Genomic DNA, 8584 nt, shown 5'->3' with positions numbered 1-8584 from the left:
GTGAGATGTTCTTGATTAAATATACAGAATACCTAATGCATGATCATCCATTCAACTCACTGACCGGTGTCCGCATTGATTGGTTTAGAGAGAAAATGGCAATTGAATTGTTCTACTTCAAAAATTTACTCATGTAGTGGGTTTCATTTTGATTATGTAAAAGGTTTATATGTTGTTGAGTGTTGACTGTTATTTTGGATGAATTTGACTTTATGCTCAAAGTTACAATTTTTATAATGTAACTATAACTGTCAACTTAACTATAGTTAAGTTATTTGTTAATGCAACTCAACAATTGTTAAGTTCAGGTGAATATTCCGAGTATGAATTTAACCTCAATTAAGTTATTTATTAATGCAACTCAACCATTGTTAAGTTTAGGTGAAAATTCTGAATGTGAACTTAACTGTGGTTAAGTTCTTTGTTAATGCAACTCAACTACTGTTAAGTTCAGGTGAAAATTCTGACTGTGAATTTAATTGTGATTAAGTTCTTTGTTAATGCAACTCAACTACTGTTAAGTTCAGGTGAAAATTCTGACTGTGAATTTAATTGTGATTAAGTTCTTTGTTAATGCAACTCAACTACTGTTAAGTTCACGTGAAAATTCTAACTATGAACTTATCCATAGTTAAGTTCTTTGTTAATGTAACTCAACACTGTTAAGTTCAGGTGAAAATTCCGACTATGAACTTAATTGTGGTTAAGTTATTTGTTAATGCAACTCAACTACTGTGAAGTTCAGGTGAAAATTCTGACTTTGAACTTAATTGTGGTTAAGTTATTTGTTAATGCAACTTAACTATTGTTAAGTTCAGGTGAAAAAATGAACAAAGAACTTAACCACAATTAAGTTCTTTATTAATGCAACTCAGCCTTTATTAAGTTTAGCTGAAATTTATGATTGTGAATTTGCTTACCATCATTTGAACTTGTCATATGGATAAATCTTTTCAACTTCTTTTGAATGAACTTTTCACTTTTTTAGAACTAACAATGGAGTCTCTATTTTTTACCTACAATGTTGAAGTTAGATTTTGAATTTTCAAGAAACAAAAAGAAATAAAATGATAATATTAAAAAGAAATTATTGGTTGCTCACATTTTTTTTTTCATATTTCTATGACCAAGAATGAATAACAGATGAAACCATGGTAAGAAGTTAAACTTGTTCTCTACAGGAAAAGAGAGAGAAATAGCAACCAATGACTGAATAAAAAAAATTAGAACCTAATCTGCTATAAAACAAAGGGAAAGGGAAAGTTGTCTTGGAGAGAAAAATGAGGAGGGAAAGAGAAAGGAGAAGTTGTATGTGTTGGAGAGAAAAAAACAGAAGGACATTTTGGTCTCAACCAGGCCAACTTTTTTGTTTTTTGACTAGTGGGTTATATTTGCAAATATGGGGGTTATTTTAACCCCTTCAACTAATTAACCCTTTCTAAATTCAATTTTAGCCCAGAAACTATCTCAAACCACATGATATTTCAGCTTAAATATGTCAATTACCATGCAAGGCAAATAAAAGAAGTGGAGTTAAAAATACTTTACTCATTTTCAGTCCCGTCAAGCTTGTTGATAGCCTCTATGAAACACACTCATAGAGCTCAGGGGTCCATATCAATATTGGCTTGAATGTAGCAGCAACCCCAGGAGTTTACTTGATAGAGCATCAATAGAAGGTGCCACAGAGTGATCACTTTAGTTCCCTATCAGTCCCAATTCCACAGCTAGTGGTGATGAAGCTTGAGTTGTTTCATATACTTCCTAAACAAAATGAACACAAGCAAAAAAATCATTTGTACTTTATAAAATAAAAAGTAACAGATTAATAAGAAGTTTGCTAATTGCAACATCAATAATCATAAGTCATCTCAAAACCAAGTGAAAACCATAATCTATATTAATGTCAAAGCCATCTAATATTTAACAAATCAAATGCAACACTCCCAAAGAAATGAGAGAGAGAGGGACAACAAGATAATCTCCTTGTCCACAAAAAAGACCATTTGTTCTCTCAATAATTAAAGACAACACACCAAGACAACCAAAGTGCTCATTGCAGCTAAAAAAACTACATCTAGATTGACTTCCCATCTTGAGAATCTAACACTTCAATATTGATTCAATAGTTGCTTTAAAGCATATGAAAGCAACTACAGAGTGCTTAGTGAGCGCACATCGAGTGCTTTTTACTATATTGTTTAGTGCTGCATAATGGTTGCAGCATTAAAATCAGTGCTGCATAATGGTTGCAACACTAAAATCAGTGCTTATTTCCTACAAGAATCTGCCAGTGCATTTCTTAGCTTGCCTTGAGGGTATATCTTCTTCATCTTTGTCACAACTAGCTCTTTCCGAACCCGTTCTTAAAACTGAAAATGAAAACCATTTTGTTCACTCTTGATACAAGGTTTTTTTTTTTTTTTTTTTTGAGCGCTTTCCACCATCTAAACCAGCATTCTGAATAGTTCCAACTCTTCTTTGCTTGATATTTTTTTATTTAAGGGAGGAGTTCCTCTTCAAGGAAAGATCAGGTTATTTCAATTTCTCGATTTTCTTTTTGAGACTTCCTCTTTTCAACTAAAGTATCTTTTCATCAGTTGAAGCCATTCTTCTTGTTCAAAATTGGAAGCTGATAACTCCACTTCAACCAATCAGGTCCAAAATGCAGATAATCTCTTACAATTGAACCAGCCAAGTCTTTTGACTGCACACAATCTACAAATCAACAAGCGTGAACTTTAAACATTTCTTCAAGAGAAACAAAAAATTTGCTATAAATTCGACTATAGTAATTGAAACAAAATGTGTTGCCTATGAAGTGCTGGATTAATAATTCCAATTCAACCAGAGTCAAAGGCAAGTTAATATGATGACGCCCTACACATTTTACTTAAAATACTCAAAACAAAAATTATACCATATAAAAAATGACTTAAATACATCTACCATCAAACATAGTACAAAAAAATGCAAAAAAAAAATTATCATAATACAAAATGAAAATGAATGGCCCCTAAGTATAAAAAACATATTTACTCTTATGATGCCTTTTTGCTTGAGTGGTAATCACCATCACTCTTTGGGAATAACATTTCTAGATGTTTGGATCCAAGCAAAGAGCCAAAACAAAATGCATAAATAATTTGAGTTATGAGTCGAGAAAACAAAATAGGAGGGGAATCCATCGTGAAATGAAGGTTCACAATTGTAGAAGAATAAAAAGGACACTCATAATTTTTTTTCAATTTGAAAGAAAACGTAACAAAACCGGAACAAAAATAATATTACAATAGAATACGATGAAATCCAAAACATAGGAGATCTACAATAATCTATGCTTAAATCCTCTTAGAAATAAATGTTTATTATGAAGGTTCATCTGAGACTTAATTGCAATACAACTAGTTATGCAGCAAAACATCAAAATTTACCAAGAATTACTTACATTGAATTGGAACATGGAGTAATATGGGGTTCTACTACTAAGGAACTAGATTAAACATAAAAAAATACATGGTAATAGGTAGTTCTATGGTTAAGCAGAGTGCAACAAGTACCTTTTTTTAGATTATCTATCTATACACACCTTAAGTATTAAAGGCCATGCTAGAGCTCAAACCAGCAAAAAGTCCAAATAACACACACATTAACATAGATTGAATGGATAAAACAGGCATCTAAACAAATATTAAAAAATTCAAAAAAAAAAATTGGGATAAGTCTGCAATAATAAAAAACATACATGCAAGACCAACAAGCCACAAAACATCACAATGAAAAATACAAAAAAGAAAAAAAAAATACCTGAGGAATGAAATTGCAAAGAAGATAAGAGATAAGAGAACAGGTGCAAAGAGTGAATGAGACAGATAAAAAGAAAAAGAAGAAAAGGTGTTAAAAACGAAGCTGGTGGAGTTTTCTCAACAACCCCCTAGTGGTGTTTTCTGTGGGTTTTGTACAAGCATGCTTTAGAGATAAAGGAAAAGAGGGAGAGAGAGGGAGATAGACAGACAAACAGACCAATGTTATGAAATTTGATAACCCAGTTCCAAAATCAAAATCATTCAATGCTCATCCTCATACCTCTCTGTAACGGAAGAGTGGCAAAACAACCTGCTCAGCTAGTGGTTTTTGCTATGTTAATGTACAAAAAGACACAAAAGAACCAAAACCATCATCTTCTGCAACTCATTACCCTTTCTCAAAATGTTTAGTCCACCTTCCGCATCTTTTTGTCCAACTTCTTCAATGTATTTTAAATCTTCAACTTTGAAAGTCACTCCTACATGATCATCTTCTAATCTCTTCTTGCTTAAGAAAAAAAATCTTGAATGGTTATTGTGAATCAACATTTCTATTCAAAATTGCACTTTTCAAGGTGCTACCCAAATCCAAATCAGCAGAGTAAATGCTATTACATTTTTAATGGACTAATTGACAAGACACTAGATAACAATCTTTTTAATTTTATTAAAACATTTAGATTACCCATAACCTACTTATTAACAAAATCCAAAGATTTTTTGCCCATAATCTCTTATAAAATTATTCAACTAAGTAAATTTTACAATCATCATTAATTAATAATAATATTAATAAGTGAAATGGCAATTTATATTAGAGGAATCCACCACCACAAATAAATATAATGCTCTTTAATTCACAATATATATCTAATATCTTATCTATATTGTAAAATAGGTAATTTCAAATTACATGTTAGTAGAGCATCATTTTAAATACTACTACCTCTCCTTCTCATTAACACAAAAGTTGAAAAGATATACATAATCCTGGCTTTCAGTTTCCATATAAAGTTCCTAATGTTATGGTGAATTTGCAATGCAAGGGTCCTTCATCAAATTGAAGAGAATAAATTTAGGGGTGGAAAATGTTGGAACCATAAATCTTTTAGGCTCCTTCAACAAGAGTTTGGATTATTGGATGATCTCCAACTTCTTTATCAAAAATAATAAATGTATTAAATTAAGGATAAAGAAATACAAAAGAAGAATAAGAAATGCTCCCAAAAATATAACGATATCCAACTTGGGTAGCAAGGATTGGCAAACAAGAACAAACTACACCGAACATGCTCCCTTAGTGTGAGTCTGCAAGCTAAGTGAGGAGAAAAATATGGTGAGCACACTCCTTACTAAGTGAGCATGCTAGATGCAGTTTGTTTTTTAAGGGAACAAATAAATCATCTTTAACCACTCAATGTAGAAACTTGTTTTCCCGTGGGACTTGAATGTTTTTACAGGCTCCAAGGAATTCTAAAATGCATACATATTCTTGTGCAATTTAGATTTATGACATTGCTACCAAGTGTTTTTCTTTTGAGCATCAAAACTTGATTGCATTAAAATAAATCCAACAGTGAAAGCTTCTATTTTTAATTGATTGCATTAAAATTATGAAGAACATTGACTAAGTTGGAGTAGCCATTACAAAGATTCAATGGTACTCCCAGTGTATTATTAGATATGGAACATAGTTTTAGATGATTTCAACATTCAAACCAAAACAACAATGGCCACAAGAATAGAAACAGCATTAAGGGTCAGGAAGGCAAGGCAAATAAAAGCTATGGATAAAGGGAGAGAAAGATAGAGATGCTACAAGGAAAATCAAGAGTCCCCTCTAAGATCATGGCATTTACGTAGTTAGTGGCACATAAGAAGGTAAATACCAATGACATGCTACAATTGAGAAGACCTTTCAAAGCCCTTAGCCCTGATTAGTGCATCCTATGTAGGAGGAGTAGAGATATGATTGACCATCTTTTCTTATATCGTCCGATTAATTTGGGATTGTAGCATAGGATATTCTCACAAGTTGGGATGGAGTGGGTTTAACCAAGTAGTATTCGCAATATGATGGTGATTTCTTTCAAGTGCTTTAGGAACTCCATTAAAGGCAAGACCCTCTGGAGGATCACATGTCTCTCTTTGTTGTAGATTATATGGAGGGGAAGGAACACTAAAATTTTTAGGACACTTGGAAGATGTCGGAGATGATATGGGATTTGCTTCATTTCTATGTTTCTTTTTAGGCTTACTGTACAAACTTTTTAAAACTCTATTCTTTGAGTGTAATTCAACTTAATTGGCTTTTGATATGTACACCCTAGGGTTTAGCCTACAAGGTTAAGAGATGTTATACTTGTATAGGCCTTTTTGGTCCTTTTGTATAACCCTCCTTGTATAGTGGAGGTTTCTTCATGTCTTTTTTATCAGGTCTATATATCAACCTTACAAATCTCTATGTTGCTACAATTGAGAAGGTCAACACCAATAACATGCTACAATTGGTACTATTGAGAAGACCTTATAAATCTTTTAGTCCTCATTGGTGCATTTTATGCAAAAGAGATAGAGAATCGATTGACCACCTTTTGACCCATCTCATTTTTTTCCAGCTACCCATTTTGGTAAGGACTAGACATATAAGATGAGGATGAGCAGTATCCTCATTTTAAAAAGAGAAATGCTTATATTTTGATTAAAATCTTCTTTTCCATTATCAAATATGAGCATGTATATTTTAGCCCCAAATTGAGTGCAACTAAGATTGTGAAAGATAGGAAAAATTAATGAAAGTTCATATTTGGATTTCATCATATAAGTTCAAGTTGAACAAGTGCACTCATATATAAAAGTAACAAACCATCGAATACCAAAAATATTTGTAAGCGATAAGGAACTCAAGCATCAAAGTTAGAGCAAAAACTTTAGGAGTATTTATTGGAAATGAAACGCAATGTCTTTGGCAAGTACACAAGTTTCACACGTAAAGTTACTAACAATGATGATCTTAAACAAGGACAGGAACAATTTTTAAACAAAAGGAAAGACATATGTTATAAATGTCTATGCTACAGCCGAATTTGGACCACTTTTGGAGACAACGCAAAAACCGAGCTTTGAAGCCTCAAGGCACTAGTATTGAAACCGGTATTCAAATGGTACTTTCAATTCAGCATTGCTTAATCATCATCTCCATAACAAAGTCCTAAAAAATACGACCAAAAGAGGTGAATAACATAGAGTAATGTAGGTCTTTAGTGAGATTTCCTATAGATTGAAGATTATATGACAGGTTGGGGACATGCCAAATAGATTTTGAGACCAAAGTAGGGTTCAATTGAACTATTCCTTGACCTGCTATGGAAGAAAATGGCCCATCAACAACCTTAATTATTCACTTTCCAAAACAAGTTGAATATGTAGAAAACAATGTGGAAAAACTACACAAGCTCTTATGCACTTGAATTAATAATCCCGGTATTTGAACAACAACCTTTAGAAAAAGAGTTTTGGGCCAAAATGGGCTTCTTCTGAAACTCAATATTAAAAGTGGGCTTCTTCCAAAACTAATGTTCAAAATAGCCCCCATCAATCCACATAAGCATAAAACCCATTTTTTTAAGACTATTTTTGTTTACTTTCCCAGTTTCCCATCCTATGCTTTGTTCTCTATGTAATTTTTTTCTTCAAAACCCAAGCCCCATCAGTGGGCCACTATGAGAGAGACATTGTTGGAGCTACAAAGCATCAAGGTTGAGGTTGGTCCCAATATTCTTTTTGGCTTGTTTTATGTAAAGTTTTTGGCACTTTCCCTTTTTTTTTCCCATCTCAGAATCTCGGTTTTCAGGAAAAAAAAAATTCCCATTGCTTTTGGTTTTTTTTTTTTACATCCTTCACGGCTATTTTAGCATAAATGGTTTGTTATCATCCAAAGATTCAAGTCCTTTAAGATGCAGATGTTTGTTAAAGTTTTTAGGGAAAATGAATTTTTTTTTGGAAAAATGACAGATCCGTGATTCTAATATCTGGCATTTATTCTAGTCTGTTTTTTGTCCATTTTCTATTGGGACTTTGGGAGAATGAATTTTATATCCTTCCTTAAAGTTGCTTTCCAACGCATCCTAACTCAAGACATACATGTGAGCTTGGTGTCTCACATAGGGCCTACAGTTGTATATTGTGATGATTAATGTTTTGAGGGTTGGTTTCAGCTTCAGCCTTGTTAGCTTAAGCATCATATAGGGTAATCTGCATGGAAAAACAAGGCTCGATTTTGTAGCATCTGGTTCTGGATTTGGATCTACAACGCACTTGAATGGTCCAACCTTGATTTCTCCGATGAATCAGTTCACTTTTTTTTCCCCCTTTTTTGGTTGGTAATAAAATGCTTTTAGGTCTTAATAGGTTTTTAGCTTGAAGATGCTCATTACAGTGCCGGATAGCTTGAAGCCACAGTTGGGTCGTCGAGTAGCAAAAGTAAGGGTTTGTTTGAGGGTTTTAGGTCTTTCAAGTCAATTATTATTAAATTAACACTACTTATAATATAATTTATGTCATCTACATCAAAGACTTATTATTACTTATTAAAAATAAAAATAACTATATAATTGTAATATCTTTTACTATCCTAAACTCGCTTTTGGATTTTTCAGGGGCTTAATGTTAAGTTTTTAACTTTTGTGAATTTGATAATATCATTACTAAATTTATAAAATATTTATACATTTGGATATTTAAATGAATAGATGAATATAATAATTAAAAATTGAAGG

This window comes from Vitis riparia, chromosome 9, assembly GCF_004353265.1.
Source record: "Vitis riparia cultivar Riparia Gloire de Montpellier isolate 1030 chromosome 9, EGFV_Vit.rip_1.0, whole genome shotgun sequence".
NCBI lineage: Eukaryota > Viridiplantae > Streptophyta > Magnoliopsida > Vitales > Vitaceae > Vitis > Vitis riparia.
Note: the sequence above shows the minus strand (reverse complement) of the source record.